Source organism: Metopolophium dirhodum, chromosome 1, assembly GCF_019925205.1.
Source record: "Metopolophium dirhodum isolate CAU chromosome 1, ASM1992520v1, whole genome shotgun sequence".
Classification (NCBI taxonomy): Eukaryota; Metazoa; Arthropoda; class Insecta; order Hemiptera; family Aphididae; genus Metopolophium; species Metopolophium dirhodum.
In genome coordinates, this window is record NC_083560.1 from 21,421,479 (window position 1) to 21,427,209 (window position 5,731).

Sequence of the window (5,731 nt, forward strand, 5' to 3'; positions counted from 1 at the left end):
ATGTTCTTAGTAATATGTTATGTATATAGTATATACATAATAAAAACCCTTATTATAAATATAATAATATCATACTGCCCACAAATTAAATGACCTCATTCGAAGCAGACGTAGTATTTACTTTCTCGCCAAGTACTCGTTATCGTGGTCAGTCTCGAAAGAGTAAGACTTTGTCTGTGTTAGGTAGGGATATCTCACCCTTGAACATCCAGTGCTCGTTATCGTAATTAAATACTATCCATTACAGTGACCAACTTTTAACCTACTGTACACCAGAGCGACACCCACTTAACCACCTTTTTTATATTACAACTTATATCATATGTATTTATAATATTTGTTTAGTACCTACCTACATACTAATTATTAAAAACAACTTAGTAGCTATACATAAGATAGCTCTACAAATATTTACTATACATATGTATATATTTATGTATTATATTTAATCGTATAGCTAAGTATCATAATTTATAATTATGCATAGCATTAAACTGATGACATTTACGTGCACATTTGTACATAATATACCTACTCCAAGCTTGGTCCTACATACAAAATGGTCGTAAATAACACGTTTCGTGTTTATATTACTAGCGAGATGTATTTTGTATTTCTTGACTTAAAAATTACAAACAATTAAAAATTATTTTATCGGACATAATATTATTATCAATAGTCATTAAAACTATTTAAAACAAATGGTGATCGCACGCAAGTATTTTCAAATTTTCATAATAATTGGAATATTCTTACAAGGTAGGTACATTGTAAATATTATATTAAAACTTTTTTATATCATTTATATTGGTGCATATATTATAAATATAAAAAAAAATATATTTAGTGTGTGTATTGTGTATGTTGTGAGAGAAGAAGTTGTACACCAGACCAAACCAAACCGTCACGTCTATCCGTGGGACTATAAATATGGAATAAAAACTTTCACGTTATTTGTAATTTGTACGACGCTGTAATGCACAATACTCACAATTAAGTATCAGTTTTTATAATATAACATAGTATAACATAATAAAAATTAACATAATTTATTAATTTGAAAATATATGGGTCGTTAATAACATATTATGTAGACAACACTTGCTTATTATTCTCTGATACACTATGGTAATTTGTATATACTAAAGCATCTACTGGGGTAAGCCAAATTATTTCAAATTCATACATTTTTATGTATTACTTAAGTCTTGTGTCGATACAATTATCAGTTTTTCAAATAAGAACCTTCGCTCTTTTACTGTAAATTATTTAGGGAAAAAATACTGTTGTCAATTCTATAGTATTATACTATTAGATACTCTGCATATAAAAGAAACCGTATTTTCAATAGAAAATTTAAAGAATATATGTAGATCGTTTAGTTAGAAGTTTATTTAGAGATAATATAATAGAAAATTTAAATAATTTAAAACCATTTTATTCAAACATTCTGTCGTATACACCGATCACAAATAAACGAACAAATTAATTATAATAAGCTAAAACTTATATTAAAACATTGACGTCCAGTGGCAATCAAAGTGGCTTAATACAAAATTCACAAAATCAAAAATGTATAAAATACTTAACACGTGTTCATGAATTATATATTAATATGAATATAATATATACAACAACCAACAAGGAGACCATGCATAAGCTAATATATTCTCAAATGTGATGGCATATCAAATATTACTGCCCCATAAACATTCACTAAACTTTTCGGCCATGGTTCCAAGATCCAGGTATTGGTTTTAGGGTCATAGATTTCTACAGAATCCAAAAATTCATCAGATCCGCCAATAACATAGAACAAACCCTTAAATGTCACACCACCTATATTGAAAATTCAATTTAAATTCAATAAGTTCATTAGAAAGATTTTCTTAAAAAATTTATATTTATAGTTACTTGAATTGAATCTGGACAAGTGCATATCTTTGATAGGAGACAAAACTTTAGTAATTGGTGAATAGGTCTCAACACTTTTAAGATACACTGAACTTCCGAGTTCCTGACAGGCACCACCAATAGCATACATTACACCGTCTAAGACTCCTATAACAGGGGCACGGCGTTTTGTAGACATTTGTGTGACTGGTGTCCACGTGTCAAGGCTGGGATTATAGCATTCAAACCAGGGTCCCCTCTCTCAGTAGACATATTAGATATTAATCACCATTCTTGAATACTCCTGTCAAAAACCTCTGCACTATTTGAATAATCAAAAAAGTATATGAACTTTTATTAAGCTGAGTTATGTTAGTATTTTTTTCCGTAATGACTCTAAGCTTGTTGATTCAAATTTAATATATTTGACTGTGAACTTCTAATTTATTATCTAAAGTGGACGTTACACAGATAATTATGGTAACATTTTAAAAATGTACTCTCAGTAAATAACGTTTAGCTAGGTTAGTTTAAAAATTAGAGGGAATTATTATCTTATAAAATTTAAAGGTATCTGATTAAATTTTAATTTTAAAGCGAGTTGAAATTGTTAATTGTTTGCATAGCTTATAATACTCATAACTTCCTTTAAAATATAATATTACCAAAAGCCTTTGAGATGTCCTAGATAATAATCTAACCTTTAGAAATAGCTTTAAAATTAAATACCTAATTTAATAAACTGCCAAAAACTATTAAATAATGCAAAAATTTACATAATTATTTAGTTATATCCTCTTCCCAAATACCCATCCCCCTGTTATTAGTATTTGTGAATCATACGATTCAATTATATTCCTCGCAATCCGCATAAGTAAGTTGATTTTTCAACAATAATTAAATACAACAATTACAAATTTAATAAGGCATATTTTTTCTTCAAATAGACCGTTAATGTCATCAGGAGAGATTAGATTTATCATTTCTTCAGAAGACAAAGATAGGAATTCACCAGCTTCAACCAGTTTTCTGAAAATTATTATCATTATATCAATACAATTTACTGACAGTGTCAAATTTAATCAAGCTTACAAAAAATTTGTTTATATGTATTCTTCAGAACTTGAAGACAATTCCATGCAGTTATAAAAGTCAGCAAATCCTTTAATACCAAAACAATTTGAAGGATTCAGATGTTTTTGTAAAAAGTCAACAGATACACATTTTACATGATTCAACTGTAAGAGATTAGCAGCTGGAAACAAAACTTAAACAAATAAACGATAATAATGAATTTAAATAATTTTGATTATAATATAAAATAACTAGGGTTTAAATCATTTAGTCTTGTTTATGTAATTACAATTGTTTTTAGTCGATTCAATAAAGAAAATAACAGTTTAGTTGAAAATTCATGAACATTTTTCTTCAAATTGTAAATCAATGATTTCTAATAAAAAAACAGCAATGGTTTTGCTTCAGAAGCATTTTAAAAGCATAGTTTAAGAATTGAAAATTTAAAACAAGATTTCTCATAAGTACCTATTTTAGTGTGAAAACAAAAATTTAAAAAATAATTATTTATATTATATAAACAGTCTTTTTAATAGATATTTTAAGCTCAAATATAAACTAAATTAGATATATTTTAAACAGAGAATAACGATTTTAGTTATAAAAAATTTCAAAATATAATTATGATTATTTAAACTGACTAAACGCCTTCGCTCTGAATAGTTATTCTTATACAATGAATATATATAAATTTATTTATTTTGGAATAAACACTAATTTGAAACAACTATTTGGGCAAATAATATATCATAAATTGAACTTAAGAATAGTATAACAATATACTATCTTCAATAGTGAAATGATATACATTGAATTCAAATTTAACACAATCCATTACTGTGACCTTCTAGACTCCTAATGCGTAAAGCAGAACAGTGCCCTCTTGCCCACCTTTTTATTTTTTTAATTTGTATTACCTATGGTAGGTATACCGAAAATACCATATAATCCATATTGTGTTGCATTTCTTCACCACAAGCAAATGTTTCAAAGAATTGTCTAAATTTACAACATCTCCATCCCTTTTGGCAAAACTGGTGAACATTGCACGGAAGTATGGACTAGCTGATACTAAAACAACTTTATGTACATACACTATTACACCGTCTTCTGTTTCTAACTTAATAGCACATAACACTCCATCTCTAAAAACATAGAACGTGTTATTATTATTTATTTTTATAGCAGTTAAAATTACTAAAATGTCATAGGTACCTGTGTAGACTTTGTAGGACTTGAATTAAACTGGGAGTATGACAGCTGTTTATATATAATTTAGATTCACATCAGTTGGATTTCAGAACTTCCTTTTGGCCACTTATCCATGGTATAACATGTTTTACAGAATCCATCTCTTTTACTATGTTGTATCAATTTGTAATTACAATTATAACTGCAAATAATATCAAATTTGTCGTACTTCCCAAAATGTTATTCACTTGGTTTGCAACCTATTAATGATTAAAAATTACATTAAAATTTAACAAATTACATTTTTGTACTGCATATTATCTCAATATCTGTACTATTTTACTTTTTGTTAATAAGAATTTTAATAAAGTTAATAAATAATTAACGCTGCAAAATTGAAATTTAATCTTGCATGTTTTATATTTTTTTCTTGCCTAATTTAATTTTTTTCTTGCATTTTTGCATGCATATTTTACAATTCAAAATACATATAAATTTGGTTTTTATATATTATAATATGTTTTAAACATTTAAAACTGTTTTTAAGTTAATTTATCATTGGTCAATGTCTAGAAATAGTATAATACATTCATATTTAGTAATGATTAGATATTAATAATTAATATAATGAGGTATGCTTTGTATTTATACTATATCAGCAAAATTTAATAACATTGATCAAATTATATTTAAATATTATTTATAAAAGTGCTCGTGCAGTACGCTATCTACCGCCACTTATTTGGTTTAATACTGTATATAATATAATTGTTAACTACCAAAAAATATGATTTATTCTTAAATGTTATATTTTTATTATATTTTATTAGTATAGGAAAGTACTTGCGACTTGAGTCGTTACGACAAACAATATTAACATATTTTATGTATTTAATGGTTATAAAAAACTATACCTAAATAGTAGATACCAACCTAATCGATATCGGTTTAACCTACAGTCTTTTGGAATGTAGTATACTATACAAGAGCACCTTATTAAAATATGATAAAATATTCAATTGACTACAATACGCACATTGTTTTATGTACGTAGGTACTTACTTATTTTGTTTTGTAGACTGTAGTTAACTTCAGTTTGTAGGTATTATACGTATCTGTAGATGCGGTATATTATATTCCGTGGTCTATAGACCACGACTATGACTGGAAATAGTCGACTGGAATCCAGTGTACCAGAACACGAATACGGATTAAAGATACTTAATGTTAGTTATACTTATTAGTTCATGTAAAATATTATATTAAATGGCAGGACGCGAGAAGCAACAACTTGTTCGTTGAGTAGGCCGCTAATTCACGTCTGACCGACCGGCGACCGTTGTTATCAATTATTTTTCTTATCAATTATCATAAACCGCGATCACGAACATTAGAGGCAAATATTATGTACTATAGATTAGAATACGAGAAGCTCTGAAGAAACCTGCTGGCGTCATAGCGTTACAAAATGTATCGGAATTAAGACAACATAAAATAGTAACTTCTATTACAACTACCGATGTATTGTACATAAAAAAAATTTTCTATCGAGCTCGTAGTTAAATTTTGCCAA

The 5,731-nt window shown here is 27.2% G+C and overlaps 1 long non-coding RNA gene across 3 annotated transcripts; it reads right to left on the reverse strand.

Annotated features, from left to right (window-relative positions):
- Positions 1–1,469: 1,469 nt before the first annotated feature.
- Positions 1,470–5,479, reverse strand: LOC132935469 (uncharacterized). Of its 3 annotated transcripts, XR_009663254.1 has the most exons (7): positions 5,221–5,479; positions 4,183–4,418; positions 3,885–4,112; positions 2,986–3,160; positions 2,808–2,922; positions 1,915–2,061; positions 1,470–1,839 (listed from the first exon to the last, which is right to left on the reverse strand). It is a non-coding gene; the product is annotated as an uncharacterized LOC132935469 (long non-coding RNA). The 3 variants fall into 3 exon arrangements; XR_009663253.1 differs by having other exon boundaries at positions 1,915–2,922; positions 2,986–3,148; XR_009663252.1 differs by having other exon boundaries at positions 1,915–2,922.
- Between the last annotated feature and the right edge of the window lie 252 nt (positions 5,480–5,731).